Source organism: Diceros bicornis, chromosome 9 (genome assembly GCF_020826845.1).
Source record: "Diceros bicornis minor isolate mBicDic1 chromosome 9, mDicBic1.mat.cur, whole genome shotgun sequence".
Classification (NCBI taxonomy): Eukaryota; Metazoa; Chordata; class Mammalia; order Perissodactyla; family Rhinocerotidae; genus Diceros; species Diceros bicornis.
The window spans coordinates 5,457,204-5,480,530 of NC_080748.1; the positions used below are offsets into that span (position 1 = coordinate 5,457,204).

The window sequence follows — 23,327 nt, forward strand, 5'->3', positions numbered from 1 at the left end:
ATAAAAAAGAGCATTCCAGGATAGAACGCTTCGTTTTCTTAGTGGAAGTCCTGCAGGAGATTCGTCCGAATTGATTTGGACAGAAGGTCGCTGCGAGACCCTGGCAGGAAAACCCACCCTCTCTTACCGTTTGCTCTTTCCGAGGGCTGTCTCACATAGGAGAGGGGGTATCCTGACTACCTGGCTTCCTGAGTCCAGTAAGAACTCAGTTGCCAACAGTTTTGTCGTTTTTAAGGAATTCATAATAGTAATGTTAATTGCGGAATCCATGCTGAAAAGTACATTAGAGTATCTAGTAATCCAACTTTCCCTCCAGTGCTTCAATCTCCTTTACAACGTTCCAGGCAACTGGTCCTAGAACAGCTATTTCAGTATTCAAACTAGCTTTAACTGCTAGAAAAGTTGTTTGGACGGAAGGTTTTTTTTTCTGAGCCGATATCTACTTTTCTATAATTTCTACCTTTTGGTGCTGTTCTGTTTCTTGGGGAGACACAGAAAGTCAAACGCATTTCAGTGTTTCTAAGTTTCCTCTGTTGAAATCTTCCTCTATTTCTTCTTCCTAGTTATAAGTAAGTTTTATTTTTTATGTCACTGCAAACAGAATTGCATTATTAGCTCCATCAAAAAAAAAAGCAACAGGTTGTTTCTTGTATTTGACATCTCTCTTGAAGTTAAGAAAGTGAATTAACAAGGGTTTTGTTGCTTGAGAAACAAAGGAAGTTTAACTTTTATTTCATTACATAATGGTAAAGTGAGTCAAAATGCAGTTAATGGCCTTCTTTATTTTAAGAATTGTGTGAAACTAAGTAGTTAACATAGTCCCTGACATGTAGTAGGCACTCAATAAATATTTGACTAAGTATAGCAATCTGCAAAAAGATTACAAAATGTCTATAGCTGTTGCAAAGAGTAATTACTGCAGATAAATGCTATATCTGCAAAAGTGTAGACAAATGAATAGTTTGTGACATTAAATGTTTGAGGCATATAATGCTTCAGGTTGGGCCTTGTGTTCCAAAGCATTTGGTTTGTGCAATTACGTAAGAATTTTGCATCTAGACATTCTTTAAGAAAGAGGAAGAAGGAAAAGTATTTTATCAAATGTGAGGATGAGTATGCTTCCTTTGAAATTAGTGTTTTGAATTTAAAGGCTTTGTAGAGTGGGTTACAGACATCTCACATAACTGGGAGCCATGAATTTTAGGGCAGGGAAACATTGAAGTTGTAGAATCTCAATATTGGAAGACACTAGAATTTACCTACTAGTTTAACCTCCTCTCCAATGCCTGACTCTAGTTATTTTTCTATTTATTATTCAACAGTCATACTCTCCTGGGAAGGGGTAAGGAGCCTAACCACATGCTCTTCATATCCTGAAATAGAAGAGAAGAAAGTTGTACAAATTCCAATAATTTCTCACTAGGCGTGAGAGAGAAATATTTAAGGTTTAGGAAAGTGTTGATGTCAGGTTGAAACATTCCTGAAATCAAGAACATGTCACAAAGACATCTCCTCTAATCTTAGGGTACTCCTTTAACACCTATGATGTCATGGGCTCCAAAATTATTCTTACTTATTCTTCACCAAAAGTGATTAGTTGAGTACATTATATATTTTTCCTTGGAAAGATAGGTTTGGTGTTTTGGGTTTTGGTTGTTTTTTTTTTAAATAGAAACCAGTGGAATTTGTCGTATAGCCAACTTTACTAAATTTTGTGTCTTTCCTAAATTAGTGGCTCTCTGGGAACATTTGTTAAGCAAAAACATAATTACTGACTATCTCCACTGCTGACATTGTAGTGCAAGGGGAAAGCCAGCTATTGTAGATCACCGACAATGATATTTTAAAACTAGAAGAGAGGGGCCAGCCCTGTGGTATAGCGGTTAAGTGCGCACGCACCGCTGCTGGCGGCCCGGGTTCGGATCCCAGGTGCTCACCGACACACCACTTGTAGGGCCATGCTGTGGCTGCGTCCCACATAAAGTGGAGGAAGATGGGCACGGATGTTAGCTCAGGGCCAGTACTCCTCAGCAAAAAGAGGAGGATTGGCATAGATGTTAGCTCAGGGCTCATCTTCCTCACAAAAAAAAAAAAAAATGATCTCCTGTTTTTCAAATGAAGAAAATAAAACCTAGAGAAGTTAAGTGATTTAGGACCAAGCCAAGTGGAACCAGTCACCTATCTTACAGTTTAATATCTTTTGTGATCGAGTAGACGAGGGCTGGAATTCAAGTCAGAAGAACTGAGTTTGTACTGTTTCTCTGCTTCTAATGGGATATATTTGCTGGGTAAGTAACACCATCTTAGGACTTCAGTTTGATCATTTGTAAAATGGAGGCCATCACAAGTGTGTGAGGTTCAAAAAAGATAATACATTTGAGACAATTTTGTGAAGCTATAAAGCATTCTATGAATGCATGGTATTACTGTTATCAGTTGAGTACTTATTTGGCACAGTGCTTGATACTGTAGGACAAATTGAAATTGAAGTGATGGTCTTCGTTTCCAAAGAGTTTGAGGTCTAGTTGAGAAGATAAGACTAATGTATTTAAAATAACAGCAGTGAATTCATTTTCATCATTTCTCTCACTCCTTTCCAACTGTGGTATAATAAAAAATACATTTGGTCTTTGTCCCTGGTTTCTGGCAAGGAGCTCTTAAAATCCAGAATTTCCGGAGCAATAGGAGTGTCTTTTGCTAATCATAACAAGCCCCTTCAATCACACCTGAGTTTATGCAAATGAGGTGACTTAGGGTGGGGCCCCTAGATAGCCTCAGGATGGGGTGGTCACCCAAAAAACCAAGTGGTTAAAGGGTAGGAAGCTTGGTTCCTTTGGTTTTGGAACCATTCACCAACCTCCAGGGAGAAGGGGGACTGGAGACTGAGCTCTATAAAAACTCTTTAATAGTAAGATTTGGTGAGCTTCCAGGTTGGTGAATACATCCACCTGCAGTGACACACCCCAACTCCATGGGGACAGAGGCTCCTGGCTTGAGACCCTTCCAGACTTCGCCCTATGTACCTCTTCATCTGGCTGTTCATTTGTATCCTTTATAATAAACCAGTAAATGTAAGTAAAGTGTTGTCCAGAGATCTGTGAGCCATTTTAGCAAATTATTGAACCTAAACAGGGAGTTGTAGGGGTCCCTGATTTATAGCCGGTGAGTCAGAAGTACAGGCTTGCAACAAGCATCTGAAGTGGAGGCAGACTTGTGGGACTGAGCTATTAATTTGTGGGTCTGCACTAACACTGAGTAGTTAGTGTCAGAATTGAGTTGAATTGTAGGACACCCACTTGGTGTCAGAGAATCATAGACCAACATATAGATTATTGAAATATACAAGAATTTGTATATCTCAAAATAGTAAACATTCCAATCAATTTAGGAATGCTACAGTAATGATAGTTAATGTTTACAGCACAATTACCATGTGAACAACAGTAAGCTGTTTTCTTCTATTAACTCGTTTAATCCTCACAACAACCCTGTGAGATAATATACTATTATTATCCCAAATTTCAGGTGAGGAGATTGAGGCATACAGCAGCTAAGTAAGTTGGCTCAGAAATAGTGGAACTGGGATTTGAACCTATGCTTTCTAGCTCCATACTCCGTGCTCTTAACTCTAGGATACTGCTTCTAGGTAGAGAATAAATCACTTGGAATGATTATAGCTTAAGTAAATAAATTTCAAACTATCATGTCAACTTTTTCAATTATGCCTACTGTGAAGACTCTATTAAAAATCTATGTCAAGGGCCGGCCCTGTGGCTTAGTGGTTAAGTGCGCGCGCTCCGCTACTGGCGGCCCAGGTTCGGATCCTGGGTGCGCACCGATGCACCGCTTCTCCGGCCATGCTGAGGCCGTGTCCCACATACAGCAACCAGAAGGATGTGCAGCTATGACATACAACTATCTACTGGGGCTTTGGGGGGAAAAAAATAAATAAAATTATTAAAAAAAAAAAAAATCTATGTCAAGGGGCTGGCCCCATGACGTAGTGGTTAAGTTCCACATGCTCTGCTTCTGCAGTCTGGGTTCACAGGTTCAGATCCCGGGTGCAGACCTACACCACTCGTCAGCCATGCTGTGGCGGCGACCCACCTACAAAATAGAGGAAGACGCACAGATTAGCTCAGGGCGAAACTTCCTCACACAAACACACAAAAAAACTATGTCAAACTTGAATTATATAGAAAGTAAAGCAAAACTGCCTATAGAAAGTATGAAGCTTTTCCTTTTTAAAAGAGAGTTTGTTCTGGGAATGTCATGACGTTTGCTATAACCATTGATAGTGCACTACTGGGTGCTCAGATGTTCAGTAACTTGAATTTTATGCCACCTGTGAAGAAGTTGACATTACAGTTTAGTACATTATCTGAGTCTTTCTCTCAGACTTAAATTATGAAATATGGCAAAGTAATCTGGGACTACTATCAGATTCCTTATGTTTGTACAACCCATAATATAGTATTCACTTTTTTTACCTTTTCACGATAATTGGAACCAGGCATATTGGTTTGTTTTTGTGTTTACCAAGGGACCATCATGTGTTTTTGCAGAAGCATCATTTGTCAAGTCATAAACTTCTTGTCAACATAAACACACTGATGAAATACCTTGGAGCAGCAGTTCTCAAAGTGTGACCTGGGACATCTAAGAGGTCCCAGAATACCTAGTGGGTCCCTTTCAGAGGGTCTACAGGTCAAAACTATTTTCAGATGGCAATAGTAAGCCCTTCTATATCAGTAATTACTTTAAATGTAAATGGATTAAATTCCCCAATCAAAAAACATAGATTGGCTGAACCGATAAAAAACCAGGATCCAACTATATGCCCATTCACATACCGCTTCTATTAAACATAGTACTGGAAGTGTAGTGGTACTATTTACCACTTGTACAACTAGTAAGTATTCACAGGTAAGCAGCGTATTATTAGGATAACACTATGCCCTAATTTAAAGGCCCTGACAAGGAATGTAGATGAATTGTATGAATTATGCAACAGAATGAAAGATTAAGGTATTTACTTGAGAGACTCAAGAGACGATCAAAATTTTTTTTAATAGGCATCTCTAAAGCCCAAATTAAATGAGACACTTTTTTTTTTTTTAAAGATTTTATTTATTTATTTTTCCCCCAAAGCCCCAGCAGATAGTTGTCTGTCATAGCTGCACATCCTTCTAGTTGCCGTATGTGGGACGCGGCCTCAGCATGGCCAGAGGAGCAGTGCGTCGGTGCGCACCCGGGATCCGAACCCCGGGCAGCCGGCAGCACAGCGTGCGCACTTAACCGCCAAGCCACAGGGCCGGCCCAAAATGAGACACTTAATAAGAATAATTCCCTTTGATATAGAAGATACTTGATCTAGAAAATGTTAAGGGATCTCATAACCCAAAGTTCTGAAACTTTCAAAGGCAGCACTACAGAACCAGAAGTATTATGGTATCAAATTTTTAGGAACGTAATGTGTTTCCCCAGAAATAAAAACATGACAGACCAAAAGGGAAATATCTCTTTAAAATATTTGTTTTTCACAGAACGTATATTTCTGCACATGTGATATGTCTGTGAATGTTAATATTTGGAATTTTCAAATATTAAGTACTTTATTAATATATAGCACAGTTTCGATGTATGTGTGTGTGCGTGTGTATGTGTATCAAAGTAATTCCAAAAAGTAGTTGGAGAGTGACTTTATCCTTCCTGCTCTCACAAATTATCATCTTGACAATTATTTTTGAACCAGTTTACTTTTTTTATTGTGAAATTTTTGTTGTACATTATTGTTTGTCAATCACCGTATAAATGCCTCCCTCCGCCCCTTGTGCCCACCCCCCCGACCCCCCTTGCCCCTGGTAACCACTAAACAGTTCTCTCTGTCCATGTGTTGTGAACCAGTTTACTTTTAGAATGTAAAATCAGGACTTTTATTATGCTGTTGAACTCGACAGCACCATAGTTTTAGTGTCTGTTTTTCTTTTTTTTTCTTTCTTCTTCTTTTTGTTTGTTTCATTTATATGACATATAAAAACTTAGCAACTCTCCCATTAAGTAAAATGCTTCTAACCAATAACCAGGTACAACATTCTACCTTTCTTATAAAGCTCAATATTATAAGGCATCCATCCGTTTAAAATTTTTTGAGATTGTGATAAAGATCTTATATGTTATTCCAGAGAAATTTCTGAGACTAACCCTACTGACCCAACAACCTGAAGTCATGAGTTATTTATAGATTCTCAAAGGTTTTAAATGAACCTACCTGCCGTAGGGACCCCTCCCAGAGCTATGTTGTGCCATGGCAGGAGATTCAAGTTTAAGAAGTTACTATTTGAGGTGGGGTTTGCTGTGCAGTTCAAGTGCATGATGCTATTGTGTGGGAAGGTCATCCGAGGGTAGGGGGCTTCCTGGCCTGGAAAACGGAATGACTTATAAACCACCTGGAGCTGCTAAAATTAAGGGTTCCTCTGTGGCAAGCCTGAAAAGGGACTATTGAGAGAGGTGGCATTAGTGGATGCTGCAGGGTGTCAGAATCCAGAGTCTGGACCATTGGCAACTGTAGAGTATGAGGAGAGTTTGGAAGAGAGGTGGGCCAAAGGGAGGCTCAGTCTTAGTCTGACAGTTCCTCTCAAGCAGGCCTGCTAAGCTTTTCAAGTGACATCAAAGGGATGAAATGTCAAGATGCCCTCTGGGTGTCTAGAAAAATCAAAGCCAAAGCTGCTTGCCAGTGGGCAGAGGATGACGGTGGCATGGTTTCTGGTGTGAGGAGGTGCTGTGGGCCAGTCCCTGGGTGTTGTGGTGGGGCTAGGGAGAGGAGGAAATCCACTTGGGATAGGGTTGGGTGGTCTGAGAATAGCAGCTGTGACTCTGTCCTTGCTCCTTCCAAAGGAGACCGTGCCCTGTGACTGCATGAACTGACAGAGATGACTGGGCTGAATTTGGACAAACCAAGGGGTAGTAAAGGCCTATTCCTGTTAGATGTCTGTGGGGATCATCACCATCCCCTGTGAGAGAATCTGGTTTGTCGATAGGGCTCTGCAGTGGTATCACTTTGTTCTTATTCTTAACATTTAAACCCACGGATAGTCGGAGGAAACTCAGATTTGGTTTATACAATTCTTGAAGCGGCTTCTGTTCATATTCTCGGTGTGCTTCTGCTTTGTCCTCCAGTTCACGTAAATATGAACTGGTGCTTATTCTTGGAACAGCAGCTGCAGTACTCCGTTGTACCTAGAGATGCCTTAGGCGTTCTGCTGTCTCCACCGTGTCATCGCAACTGCGTGGCCCTGAGAGCATCTTCTGACCAGAATAGGTGACATGAACGCTGGCTCTTGGACCCTGTGAGCCTGAATATAATGTGCTGTTATTGATGGCAACTTTACGTATTTTGCCAAATGTCCCAAAATATTCTGGTCTTTTTAAAGCCTCTGGGTCTGAGGCACTGAGAAAGATCTGCAATAAAGACAAGGTTTTTCTGTACAACGTGCACACTAGGCAGTTGTTAGCAGTTGTCTGATATTTTCTATTTTCTCCTCATTCTTTATCCTTTGCAGTTCTTCCTGGGAGAGGAGGCTCTACACTGCGAGGTCTTCTGGATCTGGCTTTCTACGTGCCGGACAAAGCCCTGCTTCATCACTGTGGACCTGATGCCAACAAAATTAGTGAATCTGGCAGCCACAGGGGCAAAGGGAAATGTTGCCTACTTGCCTGGCTTTTCCCTGGCCATCCTCACAAGACACCCAGAGGGAGAGTCAGGAAAACTCCTTGCTTGTCCTGATAACTGTTCAGCAGAGAGAGGACCTCTCGGCTTTCAGTGGGTCCTTTGTCAATACTTTTTAAGAGTGTGAAGGAGTTCCAAAACAAAAACTTTGAGAACCACCACATTAGAGAATGCATCGATTTGGAATAGCATCCTCTGATATGTCTAGTGGGAAGGAACATAGTATTTGGCAAGACTTGGTTTGTTTGCTTTTTTAACTAGAGAAGTCATGATCTACCTCAGCCAGGCTGGTCCCACTCTCCCAGAGACCAGCCATGCCATCTGCATTCTGGCCTCCACTCCGCAACTCCTGTTCCCCTCATCTGTCATTCCCCTCACCTGTCACACCATCCCTCCTCCTGCAATGATTTTCATCCTATTTATCTTCAAACAAAGCTCAAGCCCATCTCTCATCAAGACTGCCCCATGGGCCGGCCCTGTGGCTTAGTGGTTAAGCACACGCGCTCCGCTGCTGGTGGCCTGGAGTTCTGATCCCGGGCGCGCACCGACACACTGCTTCTCGGGCCATGCTGAGGCCGCGTCCCACATACAGCAACTAGAAGGATGTGCAGCTATGACATACAACTATCTACTGAGGCTTTGGGGAAAAAAATCAATTAAAAAAAAAAAAAAAAAAGACTGCCCCAACAGGCTCTCCTGACTCTGTCCCCACACATTCACTTAAAAGGAAAAAAGAGTCCTATTTGAAGTAAAACTGTGTTCTTTCTGTATCTTTAAAATAATTCTCTCTCCAAAGTTCTAAATTCATCTAAATCTGGAAGGTAAATGCTACAAATTTCAAGTTTGATGAAAGTAATGACCTATAGAACTTATAAACTGAATCAGGTAAGCCTATCTGCTTTATACTGTTGTCCTGCAAAAACTTGTGATGAATTTATGTAGAGACTCCCATGGATTTTCAAACATTCAAGCTTCAATTTTAAGCATTCAATATGTGCGAATGGATGCTCAGTACACGCATCGAATATAACATAATGCTGCTCAATATATTTTTGTTGACTCAATATGGAATGAACAAATAGTAGGGGCCCATAATGGTTCAAGGACAGAGTAAGCCACGCCATTCAAGGATCCTTTGACAATTGTCTAGTGTTTTGGGGGTGGGGAGAGCACATGAAGCAGATTTGCCTTGACATAATAGAAATCTGCACAATATTGTTCTTAAGTGACTGTAGGTTCAACAACACTTTCCTAGAATATATAGATATAAAAAGAAATTACTAAAAGACAATATCGTAATTTACAGGTGTTTTAATGAAGAATTCCTACTTTCCTTTCCTTGGAAACAGCGTGCCAAGAAATTCTGTGGATCCTTGAGGAGTGCAAATCTCACTTGCAAAAGCACATCACCAGCTCCCTCTGCTGTTTGTTGGTTTGATTTGGAAGTCAGAGAAGCTATGGTACTTTCTAGACTAAAACACTGCAGAGAATTCAGGATAAATTATCTACTGGAGGGGCCGGCCTCGTGGCGTAGCGGTTAAGTGCGTGCGCTCTTCTGCTGGCAGCCCGGGTTCGGATCCCGGGCGCGCACCACCACACCACTTGTCAGACGGTGCTGTGGCGGCGTCCGATATAAAGTAGAGGAAGATGGGCATGGATGTTAGGCCAGGGCCAGTCTTCCTCAGCAAAAAGAGGAGGATTGGCAGATGTTAGCTGAGGGCTGATCTTCCTCACACACAAAAAATTATCTACTGGATTAGGTACAGACAAGCGTATTGATATTGGTATATTCTGTATGTATATTCCAGAGTAAAGGAAATCAAACCACCGAGTACATGTGCATAAGAGCATTTCTACAGGTGTTCTTATTACCTTATATCTGTGTTTATTTCAGCTGTGATCATGAAAGCTATTGTGAAGAAATAAAACTTGCAACAGTTATCTCTTTACTTTTATTTAGAATAAATTTCATTGGCCTAGAAGAGAAACATGCAGAAAAATCTAAACAAAATCTAGATGATCTCTGGAAAAGCTATTTATGGAAGATCAGGACAGAGCAACCAAAGCTCATTTAGGCCATTCTAAGCCTTTAGTTCTGAACCCCTACTTATCACAATTCACAACTGCAGTGGGAAATTCCCACGCTGCCTGAGGAGATACACATCATGGGGCTGCCTCTGGCTTTAACTGAAGTCTCTTCTCTAGTTCAACAGTTCTTTAAGTTCAAAATTCTGGGGTAAAAACAACTAATTTAATTAGGAAGAAAACCTGCCGTCATATTTGGGGCAACAATTTTGTTTTCTTTCTCTAGCCTTAAAGTGTTTCTCATTCCAAGTACTAAAGACTTCTTGAAATCTCAAAGGTGGATTCTAGTTATTTCTCTTTAATAAAAGTAAATAATAATTTTTAAAAATACTCATAGATTCATCTATAAAGTGCATTATCTTAGTTTCTAGCTCGTTCCTTTCCTAATCTTTATATGCCTTGTGTAGCTCATTATTTTACCAGTTCCTAAAGACCCCAGACTTAATTGGAAAATACAGGTTTATTTGGAAAAAAGAATCCTGTATATTTTTATAAAACAATCTTTGGATAAAAAAAGAGAAGTTATCTATGAAAAAGCATGCTCTATGGGGACAATCTTTCCTTGACAGTCTAGATCACAGCTGATACGTGATCATCGTGCTGCGGGTTCGTTACTGGACTAATCACTGATATAATAAAAGGAAACTTACAAGAAAAATGGGTTTTAGACTGTTTAATGTTTGAGAAAGAATTTAATATTATTATTTTTTTTTTTGCTGAGGAAGACTAGCCCTGAGCTAATATCTGCTGCCAGTCTTCCTCTCTTTTTGCTTGAGGAAGACTAGCCCTGAGCTAACATCTGTGCCAATTCAATCTTCCTCTACTTTGTATGTGGGTTGCTGCTACAGCATGGCTGATGAGAGATGTAGCTCTGTGTCTGGGATCTGAACCCGCGAACCCAGGCCGCCAAAGTGGAGTGGGCTGAACTTCACCACTATGCCACCGGGCTAGTCCTATTTTAATTATTTTTATCTTCAGGACTCAATTCTTCACATAAATCAACAGTTGTTGAGGTCCTCACCTGCTGCTTTCTGTACTGGAACTCAGATGGACTGGTATTTGCTAAATCTATGTCTCAGCATTACCAGTTCAAAACCCTTCAGTTCAACTCAGATATGGAACAAATCCCCACATGGAGAAACAAAGAACAATCAGCAAAGATAAACTGTAAACATCAAGGAACTTAGACAAGAAGATGTCACATAACATTGATTTCTTCCCCAGACTTTGAAAAAGAACCACTCACTTGATCTTAGAAAAGCAAGTAGCGGTGAGTGGTTTCTCACAATCGTTGATTGTCAGAGACAACCGTTTTAAGGTTTCTTTTATGAGGTAGGGAGATTCTTCTCTTTATATTTTCCTCAAATAACCATTTTAATCTAGAAGCGATGAGGGAAAAAGCTCAGGTTTAGTTTTCTGTCTCTAGAACATAAACTTTTTTTTTCTTTTTTGATTAAGAAGATTAGCCCTGAGCTAACATCTGTTGCCAATCCTTCTCTTTTTGCTGAGGAAGACTGGCCCTGGGCTATCAACTGTGCCCATCTTCCTCTATTTTGTATGTGGGATGCCGCCACAGCATGGCTTGATGAGTGTTGTGTAGGTCCACGCCCAGGATCCGAACCTGCGAACCCTGGGCCGCCGAAGCAGAGCGCACAAACTTAACCACTATGCCACTGGGCCAGCCCCTAGAACATAAACTTCTACTTTAAAAAAATGGATTTGATCTACTGAAGCTTAGAGGAGTAGAAGATTCCAGTTAGCCCAGTAGTCAGGCGTTCTGCCTGATTGGGTACTTCAAAAGAATTAACACTGATTTTGAGACGTCCTAGAAAGGGGTGACATTTTAAAAGCTTAAAAATGTTCACATAGAAGGAAAGTCATAGAAAGAATAAATATAAATAATCAATAAGCATAAGAAAAAGTGTTTAACTTCACTAATACTCAGACAACTGGCATTTTTTCCTTATTAAATTGACATGTTTTTAAAGATAATATGCAAACTTCGCACAAAGGTACTGTAGAGTAGGTCTAAGAGCTCAGGCCCTGAAGCTGTTAGCATGTGTAGGGTTTGGGCAGTTGGTTAGCTTCTCTGAGACTTAGTGTCCTCATCTGTAAAACAGGAGTGATAATAGCACCTGCAACCTAGAGGACTAAATTCATTAGTAAATACGAAGCTTAAGATAGTGCTTGGCAAAAAGTAAAAGTTAAATAAATGTTAGCTAGTATTATGTGCATTAAGTATCTCTAGGACACACAAGAATCTAGTCTCTGTGGCTGCCTCTGGCTACCGGCGGAGGAGAGAGACCTGACTGCTGCACGCCCTAGGTTCCCACGCTGTCTCAGTCCCTGTGTGCTTAGTGTCTCAGTAATACTTTCTCAGTGCCCTTAGGCCAAAAGAAATGTCGAATAGTTCTATTTATTATGTAGTTAGTTCCAAACAATAAGTATTTGTATCCTAAAAATCTACTAGCCATGTGAAAAAAAATTCATATAAGTTGAAAGAAAAAGGCTATTTTTATTTCGTTTTTAAGTAACCACAATTGCTAATGGGATGTGTGTGCTTGATGGGCACTGCACAACTCCTCAAATCCTGGAACAAGACCAGACACTGACGCCACCTTCATTTCCCATTCCACACTGCTGTTCACAAGATGCTTGCTTTTAGCATGGCACCCACAAAATCCCAGCTTCGCAAAGATATATATCATTGCAAGGAATGCAGTGTGATCTAATGTTGAAACTGTGAGCTACCTTGAGCTAGTAGTTACAGTGGTGTCCAAGAGACATCACGCTGTCTGCTGACAAATTTGAAAACATCCCTTGTTGCCCCTGTGAGTTTGCTGTGCACGGGGCACCTCAGCACACAGTTTGAGAACCACAGCTATGTACCTTTTTATAACTTTTGAATCTAGTTGAGTCTAGATTCAAAACAGGAAATATGTATTTATATATATATATATATATATATGCCCCCCCAATAACTTTGTCCCAAATTAAACTACCCTTTCCCACTGGGTAGCCAGTCCCTTAAAGACATTTTGGTCAAATTCTTTACTTTGGATGCACACTGCACAGGTGCCTTGATGCCTGAAGTGGGAAGTGAGTAGATCTCTTTCCTGGCATCTCTGGTGTTGGAGAAAGAAAGAAGAGTGTGGGAGACAGAGGTTTCCTTGTATGACTGCCTGTCAGGTGCAGATCCGGGATCCAGACCTGAAGCTTATACAAATTTATAAAATGTTGATGACCCTTGAGTATTAAAATCAAAATGGGCCCATGCAGGTGAGGGGCCCTGGGACTTAAACTTCATTACCTCATGGTAAGTTCCCACATCCTGTTGGTCGTCCCTATCTCTCTGGCTAATGCTGATTGATGCTCTGTGAGGCAGCCCTCCAAATGCAGAGCTTCCATGGGTGCATGGGGAGGGGTCCTTTGGAGGGCTCTGGGAGGAGTGAATCTGCACCCCCCCGATATGTGAAGTCCAGCTCCAGCGTGGCCTCTTGTATAGGCTCCTGCTTCTCTTGGTCCTCCATATCTCCCACACCTGGCCCAGTGGGCAGCCTTCTTGAATAGGCTGTCTCAGGTCCGGTTGTCATCCACAGTGTCCGCTCAACTGACACAATCTTACTTCACCCAAGGGGAGACATCCAGCCAAACGATTGACCGTGGACTGCTCGTCCGCCTTCCCTCTCACCCTTCACCTCTCCCCAGTTTCTCTTCCCATGCTTAGGTGACACAGGTGTCCTGATCAGCCACAACTCGGGATGAGCTGAAGTCCAAGCGGGAACAAAAAGGTTTATGCTGACTGGGCAAGTGCGAGCGTTTGGAAAGCTGATCCGTGATAGGGTGGGCTGCCCCTAGCATTTCTCAGTACATCCAGAGGGGTCTCAAAGGCTTCCTGAACATAGAATGTGGAGTTCTTAACATCTTTTGTCCCTGGCTTTGGGCCTCAGCCACAATTCTGGAATGAAAGAAAAGCCTATGTGAAACATCATGTTGTATATTTATTCAAAATACAGAAATGAAATATTTAAAGAATAAAATAAAGATAACATTCACGAAAGGTATTATGAAGTTAACACTTTCGTGAGTGTATAAATTGGCACAACAGTTCTGGGAAATCAATTTGGAAATATGTAACAGGGGCCTTCAAAATGTTCGTAAGGATATAATTAGAGATGCAGAAAAAAATTCTTGTACAAAGATATGCTTTTTTTTTTTAGAAACTGTTTGTTTTCCATCAACCTATTTTCATTTTCTGTGGAAGAACAGCTTAAGAATACTCAGTGGTTGTTCCTACCCAGTCAATGGCCTAAGCAGGGGAGCTGCAGACCAATCTTCAGCAGGGAACTGATGAATAGGCACAGAGGGCGCTGCAGGCCTTCAGGCCAGTCTTGACTGCGAGCTGAGTAGCAGTAAGTACTAACCCATTGTAAGGGAAGTGATGTCTGGTTTTGTGCCAGTACCATGCTGTTTGGATTACTATAGCTTTGTAGTATATTTTGAAGTCAGGAATTGTGTTGCCTCCAGCTTTGTTCTTTTTTCTCAGGATTGCTTTGGCTATTCGGAGTTTTTTGTTGTTCCATATAAATTTTAGGATTCTTTGTTCTATTTCCGTGAAGAATGTCATCAGGATTCTGATTGGGATTGCATTGAATCTGTAAATTGCTTTAGGTATACTACTATACTACTGGACGTTTTAACTATGTTTATTCTTCCAATCCATGAGCATGGACTATCTTTCTGTTTCTTTGTGTCTTCTTTGATTTCTTTCTTTCTTTTTTTTTTTTTTTTAAGATTTTATTTATTTATTTTTCCCCCAACGCCCCAGTAGATAGTTGTCTGTCATAGCTGCACATCCTTCCAGTTGCTGTACGTGGGACGCGGCCTCAGCATGGCCGGAGAAGCGGTACGTCAGTGCGATCCCGGGATCCGAACCCGGGCCGCCAGCAGCGGAGCGCACGCACTTAACTGCCAAGCCACGGGGCCAGCCCATCTTCTTTGATTTCTTTCAATAATGTCTTATAGTTTTCATTGTATAGGTCTTTCACTTCCTTAGTAAAATTTATTCCTCAATATTTTATTCTTTTTCTTGTGATTGTAAATGGGATTGTATTCTTAAGTTCCCTTTCTGCTAGTTCGTTATTAGAGTATAGAAATGCAACTGATTTCTGTAAGTTGATTTTGTACCCTGCAACTTTGCTGTAGTTGTTGATTGTTTCTAATAGTTTTTATGTGGATTCTCACAGCTTTCTATATATAGAATCATGTCATTGGCAAACAGGGAGAGTTTTACTTCTTCTTTTCCAATTTGGATACCTTTTATTTCTTTTTCTTGCCTAATTGCTCTGGCCAAAACCTCCAGTACTGAGTTGAATAAGAGTGGTGAGAGTGGGCACCCTTGTCTTGTTCCTGTTCTCAGAGGAATGGCTTTCAGTTTTTCACCATTAAGTATGATGTTGGCTGTGGGTTTGTCATATACAGCCTTTATTATGTTGAGGTACTTTGCTTCTATACCCATTTTGTTGAGAGTTTTTATCATAAATGGATGTTGGATCTTGTCAAATACTTTCTCCGCCTCTATGAAGATGATTGTGTGATTTTTATTCCTTGTTCTATTAACGTGGTGTATCACATTGATTGATTTGCGGATGTTGAACCATTCCTGCATCCCTGGTATAAATCCCACTGGATCATGGGATATGATCCTTTTAGTGTATTGCTGTATTCAATTTGCCAATATCACATTGAGAATTTTTGCATCTATGTTCATCAGTGATATTGGCCTGTAATTTTTCTTTTGGGTTGTTCTTGTCTGGTTTTGGTATCAGGGTGATGTTAGTCTCATAGAATGAGTTAGGAAGCATTCCATCTTCAATTTTTTGGAATAGTTTGAGAAGGATAGGTATTAAATCTTCTTTAAATGTTTGGTAGAATTCTCCAGAGAAGCCATCTGGTCCTCGACTTTTGTTTTTTGTGGAGGTTTTTGATTACTGTTTCAATATCTTTACTTGTGATTGGTCTATTCAGATTCTCTATTTTTTCTTGATTCAGTTTTTAGAAGTTGTATGATTCTAAGAATTTATCTATTTCTTCTAGGTTATCCCATTTTTTGGTATATAGTTTTTCATGGTATTCTCCTATAATCCTTTGTATTTCTGTGGCATCCATTGTAATTTCTCCTCTTTCATTTTTTTTTTTCCCCCAAAGCCCCAGTAGATAGTTGTATGTCATAGCTGGACATCCTTCTAGTTGCTGTATGTGGGACTCTGCCTCAGCGTGGCTGGAGAAGCGGCGCATCGGTGCACGCCCGGGATCCGAACCTGGGCCGCCAGTAGTGGAGCGCGCGCACTTAACCGCTAAGCCACGGGGCCGGCCCTCCTCTTTCATTTTTAATTTTATTTATTTGAGCCTTCTCTCTTTTTTCCTTAGTGAGTCTGGCTAAGGGTTTGTCAATTTTGTTTATCTTCTCAAAAACCAGCTATTAGTTTCATTGATCCTTTCTACTGTTCTTTTAGTCTCTACATCATTTATTTCTGCTCTAATTTTTATTATTTCCCTCTTTCTGCTGACTTTGAGCTTTGTTGGTTCTTCTTTTTCTAGTTCTGTTAGGTGTAGTTTAAGATTACTTATTTGAGACTTTTCTTGTTTGTTGAGGTAAGCCTGTATTGCTATAAATTTCCCTCTTAGTACTGCTTTTTATGCATCCCATAAGAGTTGGTATGTTGTGTTTTATTTTTATTTGTCTCCAGGTATTTTTTGATTTCTTGTTTGATTTCTTCATTGATCCAATGGTTGTTCAGTAGCATGTTGTTTAGTCTCCACAAATTTGTGAGTTTCCCAGCTTTTTTCTTGTAGTTGATTTCTAGTTTCATAGCATTGTGGTCAGAAAAGATGCTTGAGATGATTTCACTCTTCTTAAATTTATTGAGGCTTGCCTTGTTCCCAACATATGGTCTGTCTTTGAGAATGTTCCATGTGCACTGAGAAGAACGTGTATACTGCTGTTTTTGGATGGAATGTTCTCTGTATATCTGTTAAGTCCATCTGGTCTAGTGTTTTCTTTAAGGCCACTGTTTCCTTGTTGATTTTCTGTCTGGATGATCTATGCATTGATGTAAGTGGGGTGTTGAGGTCTCCTACTATTGTTGTTTTGCTGTCAATTTCTCCCTTTAGGTCTGTTAATAGTTGCTTTATATACTTTGGTGTTCCTGTGTTCATTGCATATATATTAATAATTGTTATATCCTCTTGGTGGACTGTCCCTTTTATCATTATATACTGCCCCTTTTTGTCTCTCATTATCTTTTTTATCTTGAAGTCTGCTTTGTCTGATATAAGTATGGCTACACCTGCTTTCTTCTGCTTGCCATTTTCTTGGAGTATCATCTTCCATCGGTTCACTCCGAGCCTATGGTTGTCTTTAGAGCTAAGATGTGTTTCCTGGAGGCAGCATATTGTTGGGTCTTGTTTTTTAAATCAAAAGCCACTCTGTGTCATTTGATTGATTAATGCAATCCACTTATATTTAGAGTGATTATTGATATATGAGGGCTTAATCCTGCCATTTTATCTTTTGTTTTCCAGTTGTTTTATATTTCCATTGTTTTTTTTTTTCTTCTATTTCTGACTGCCATTTCAGTTTGGTAGTTTTCTGTGGTGTTTTTCTCAGTTTTCTCTTTATTTATGATTTGTGGCTCTGCTCTGATTTTTTGTTTAGTGGTTACCATGAGGTTTGTGTAAAAGGTCTCATAGATGAGATAGTCCATTTTCTGATAGCCTCTTATCTCCATTAGCCTTGTCTCCAACCATTTCCTCTTCCCCTGCTGTCTTATTGTTGTCATAAATTATTCTTTTCTGTGTTGTAAGTTTGAGACTAAATTGAAGTGGTTATAGTTTTTTTCTTTTTTCTTTTTTTTTGTGAGGAAGATTGGCCCTGAGCTAACATTTGTTGCCAATCCTCCTCTTTTTGCTTGAGGAAGATTGTCACTGATATATATATGTATATATATACATACGTATATATATATACACATACGTATATATATACATATATATATAATGGGATTCTGCCACAGCATGGCTTGATGAGCGGTGCATAGGTCTGTGCCCAGGGTCTGAACCCATGACCCCCGTGCTGCTGAAGCCGAGCACACAAACTTTACCACTATGCCACCAGGCTGGCCCTGGTTATAGTTATTTTTGATGCTTCCCTTCCCTTTATCTTTTATGTTAAAATTAAATGTTTGCTAATTTATTCTGATAGAGAGCTGCAACTTTCTGGTTTTTGTCTGTCTATTTATCTCCTTGCTCAAAGCTTTGTAAACCTTTGCCTTTTTTTTCAGGTAGGAGGGCTTCCTTCATCATTTCTTGTAAGGCAGGTCAGGTGCTGATGAACTCCCTCAGCTTTTGTTTATCTGGGAAAGCTTTTATTTCTCCATCATATCTGAAGGATAATTTCCCTGGATAGAATATTCTTGGCTGAAAGTTTTTGCCTTTCAGTATTTTGGAGCTATCATTCCATTCCCTCCTAGCCTGTAAGGTTTCTGCTGCGAAATCTGCTGAAAGCCTGTTAGGGGTTCCTTTGTAGGTTATTTTCTTCTGCCTTGCTGCCCTTAATATTTTTTCTTTGTCATTGACTTTTGACAGTTTTAATATTATAAGCCTTGGAGTAGGTCTTTTTGCATTAATGTAATTAGGAGTTCTATTGGCTTCATGTACTTATAAGTCCAGTGATTTCCCTAGGTCTGGGAACTTCTCAGCTATTATTTCTTTGAACAAGCTCTCTGCTCCTTTTTCCCTTGCTTCTCCCTCTGGGATACCTGTAATCCTTATATTGCCTCTCCTAATCGAGTTGGATATTTCTTGAAGAATTTCTTCTTTTTTTAAAAATCTTAGTTCTCTCTCCTCCTCCACTTGAAGCATTTCTAGATTTCTATCTTGTAATTCAGTAATTCTTTCCTCCATAAGGTCTGCTCTATTTTTTATGGTTTCTACATTATTTTTTATCTCACTAATTGTGTTCTTCATCTCCCGAATTTCTGTATAGTTTTTTTTTTTAAGGGCTTCAATCTCTTTGGTGAAGTACTCCTTCTGTTCATTAATTTTATTCCTGAGCTCATTGAACTGTCTTTCTGTGTTTTCTTGTAATTCACTGAGTTTCTTTTTGACAGCTATTTTCAATTCTCTGTCATTTATATTGTAACCTTCTGTGACTTCAGGCTTGATTTCTGGAGACTTGTCATTTTCCTTCTGTTCTTCAGTGTTACTGTAGTTCTTCATCATGTTTGATGAATTGATCCTTTGCTGGCACATTTGTTGTAGTATCAGGTTGCAAATTCCACCTGCCACTGCTGGAGGAGGAGCAGGGGCTGCATTTTCTGGTCCTGCCTCGTCTGCTGGTAGTTGTGCTGGTCGGGCCACTGTGTGTTCAAATGGGCTGGCCACAGCCACTCAGCAGGTTGTGCTTATGCAGGTGGGGCTGCTGTGCTTGGTGGGCAGGCTGTGGAGGGGCCTGCTGCGTTAGATGGGCGAGTTGTGCTCACGTGGGCAAGGCTGCTGTGCTCCGCAGGCAGGTCTGGCTGAGCTGCTACACTTGGTGGGCAGGGCACCTTTGCACAGGCTGAGCTGCCACCACTTGGTGGGGAGTGTGCACATGGGTGGGGCCACTGTGGTAGATGGGTGCTCTTGCAGGCTGGGTTACTACACCAAAAGCATTCATGTGTGGGCTGGGCTGCCCCTGCCTCTACTCACAGTTGCACTGGCCACTGTATGAGGACCCGTGACCTGGATCGCTGCCACCAGGAAAGGGGAGGGGTCTGTTCCCCTAGTTCCACTGCTTCCCAGGAATCCAGTCCACCCACCTTCAGATGTATTAAGTGTGTGTATCTCTCAGGCATCCTGTTGTGTTGTGTAGGGAATCCTCTGTTGGTTAATGGATGTCCAGTTAGTTGTAATTAGATGGGAGACACATAGAACAACTTACTCCACCACGATGCTGACATCCAAGTAAAACTTTATTATCATCTCCTTGCATTACTATCTTGATGTTCAGTCTTTTGGCAGCATTGATACACTTCATAAAAGATCACAATCTTGCACTTAAGTTCCACAGACAACATTGAAGTCTTGTCCAAGATTTAGAAATCTCAGGCAATGACATGCCAAAACAACATTGCTATTAGCAAACTTGTAATATATTCTGCTATTATCAGTGGAATGTCAAGAAAACCCTAGTGATAAGAATGTACTGTGAAGTATATAGAATTTTAGAGATAAAAGTGGCCTTAGAGATCCTAGAGCCCAATACCCATTTTTACCTCCTTATAATCATCATATAAAGAATCATACTTTCATTGTAGAAAATTTAGAAATATATAGAAAATATAAAGAAGGAGGAAGAAAAGACTACCCATAATCATACCACCCAGAAGAGGCAACCATTTTTTTTAACACTTTGTCATATTTCTTTTCAGACATTTAAAATTTTTATATATTTCTTTCTTTTTTTTCTTCTCTACATTCCATAATTGAGCTCACACTATACATACAGTTTGTATCCTGCATTTTTACTTAACATTATATAGCGATCATTTAGGTTGTCATTAAAAACTTTTGAGAATAGGATTTCTAAAGATTCGTGAAATTTCAATATGGCATAGAGTTATACCATAATATTTTTAATTGTCCTCTTATTATTGGACGTGTAATTGCCTTTTAAAAATACTACTATAAATGTATTGGAATAAATACTGCTGTGCATAAATGTTTGTCCCATTTTTTATTGGTTCCTTACAAGTTATCATCAAATCATTTTCCAGAAAAGTTGTAACTATTTTTACTTTTATCAGTAGCACATGAGTGTCTATTTCAATGTAACCATTCTAGAATGAGAATGCTATCATTTTTAATCTTTGCCACGTTGGTAAGTGAAAAATGATATCTCAGTGTTTTGATTTGCATTTGTTCAATTACTAGCGAAGATTAGGTGAATATTTGTGATATATGTATTAGTGCCTTGTATTTCCTCTGTGTATTTCTGGTTCATAGTCTTCACCCATTTTTTATATCAAGATGCTACTATTTTTCTTGTTGCTTTGTAGGTGTTGATTGTACACTAAATACATGAACTCTTTTGAAAAAAAATTGTCAGAGTCTTCTCACATCATACATGAAAACATGTTTTGGATGGATTAATGAGTTAAATGTACACATGAAAATATAAGAACACTAGAATAAACAGAGATCAATGTTTAATTTCTGAATAGACAAGAATACATATTTAAAAATTTCAAAGAAAATAACATCAAATTTGACGTCATAAAAATTTTTCAATTTCTATACCTTAAAACAATTATTCATTTATTCTTCCAATAAAAATAAAAGGCAGATCAAAAAATATTAAAAATGTTTTTCATTATTTCCATAATAGCCTGCTTATTTTAGATTTTATTTATTTATTTTTTTCCCCTTAAAACCCCAGTAGATAGTTGTATGTCATAGCTGCACATCCTTCTAGTTGCTGTATGTGGGATGCAGCCTCAGCATAGCCAGAGAAGCGGTGTGTCGGTGCGTGCCCAGGATCCGAACCTGGGCCACCAGCAGCGGAGCGCACACACTTAACCGCTAAGCCACGGGGCCGGCCCAAGCCTGCTTATTTTAATCCCAGAATTTATCATATTAAAAAAACAAATCTGCCGGGGCTGGCCCAGTGGCACAGTGGTTAAGCTTGCATGCTCCTCTTCGGTAGCCTGGAGTTTGCAAGTTCAGACCCCGAGCATGGACCTAGGCACCACTTATCAAGATATGCTGTGGCAGGCTCCCACATACAAAGCAGAGGAAGATGGACACAGATGTTAGCCCAGGGCCAATCTCCCTCAGCAAAAAGAGGAGGATTGGCAGCAGATGTTAGCTCAGGGCTAATCTTCCTCACCAAAAAACAAAACAAAACAAAACAAAAAAGTCTATGTGTTTGTCTTCCCAACGGTGTGAGCTCCCCAATGGCAGGACTGGGTCTCAGTTATTTTGTTTTCTTGTTTCCTTGCACAATGTCTGGCACTAGTAGGTGCTCAATGCAGGTTTGTTGAAGGAAGGAAAGAAGGGAGGAGGGAGGGGGAGGGGGAGTGGAGAGAGAAGGAGGAGGGAGAAGGGGGATAGGGATGGGAGAATGAATCTATTTTTTTTTTGGTGAGGAAGATTAGCCCTGAGCTAACACGTGTTGCCAATCCTCTTCTTTTTGCTGAGGAAGATTGGTGCTAGGCTAACATCCATGCCCATCTTCCTCTACTTTATATGGGATGCTGCCACAGCATGGCTTGATAAGTGGTGTGTAGGTCCACGCCTGGAGTCCGAACCTGCAAACCCTGGGCCGCCAAAGCAGACCATGTGAACTTAACCACTACGGTACCAGGCCAGCCCCAAGAGTGAATCTTTTTCCAAGGAAAAGGAGAAGATCAGCTGAGGGTTGAACAAGGGCTGTCAGCAAACAGTCTTCCTATGACCAAGCGTACCAGGACATCCTCTCTTTATTGAGAGAGGTGGCTGTGCAAAGAGCACTTTGACCAGGAGAGGTTGACCTAAGTCAAACAAGGAGCACGTACTCCTCTGGCGATCAGAAAGAGGACACAGGCTCTTCAACCAGAAAGGAGAGTGGGCTGAGTTGATCTTGAGGGGAGTGTCTGAGACGCAGACCTGGAAGTGACCTTGAGTGTCATATAGAGACTGCAGTGGCCACTGCCCTCAGCGATGCTTGATGTTCATGTGACTGACCCTTCACTGGACTGCAGTGGTCCTGGAGGGGAAAGGGCAACAGCTGGGGAAGAAAAAGTGAACAACGTGGACCCAAGGGTGCAGTTCTTCTGGATAAAGCTTCCCTACCCCCAGAGCCCCTCATGCAAGCATAACTGTGACTGCCCCATTGTCAGGCAAGCCAGGTACAACTATTTCAATTCACATCTATTTGCATGACAAGACTATAATTTACATTGAAAATTGGCCACTGTGGTTGTTATTGAATACAGTATTCTGATTTGTAAAGTTGGGGGTGCTGTGAAGATTGCAGTAAGACCACTAATGCAGTTAAAAATGAGAGAAACAGCCACTTTGGAAGACAGTTGGGCGGTTTCTTTGAAGGCTAAACATAAATTTGCCATATGACACAGCAATTTCACTCCTACGCATCTACCTAAGAGAGATGAAAACATAACTACACACTTGCACACAAATGTTCGTAGCAGCCTTATGCATAATAGCCAAAAAGCAGGAAAAAACCCAAATATCCATCAGCTTGTGAATGGACAAAATGTGTTACATCCATACAATGGGATACCATTCAGCAGAAAAACGAATGAAATACTGAGACGTGCTAAAACATGAATGAAGCCCAAAAACATTAAGTCAAAGAAGGCAGTCACAAAAGGCCACATAGTGTATAATTCTATTTAAATGTCTTGAAAGGGTGAATCTATAGAGACAGAAAGCAGATTAGTGGTTTCCTGGCGTTGGGGTTGGGGGATGG

At 40.4% G+C, this 23,327-nt stretch overlaps 1 pseudogene; it reads right to left on the minus strand.

Moving 5' to 3' along the window:
• Window positions 1-38: 38 nt before the first annotated feature.
• On the minus strand, window positions 39-8,045 carry LOC131410386 (CCR4-NOT transcription complex subunit 4-like; annotated as a pseudogene).
• Window positions 8,046-23,327: the final 15,282 nt, after the last annotated feature.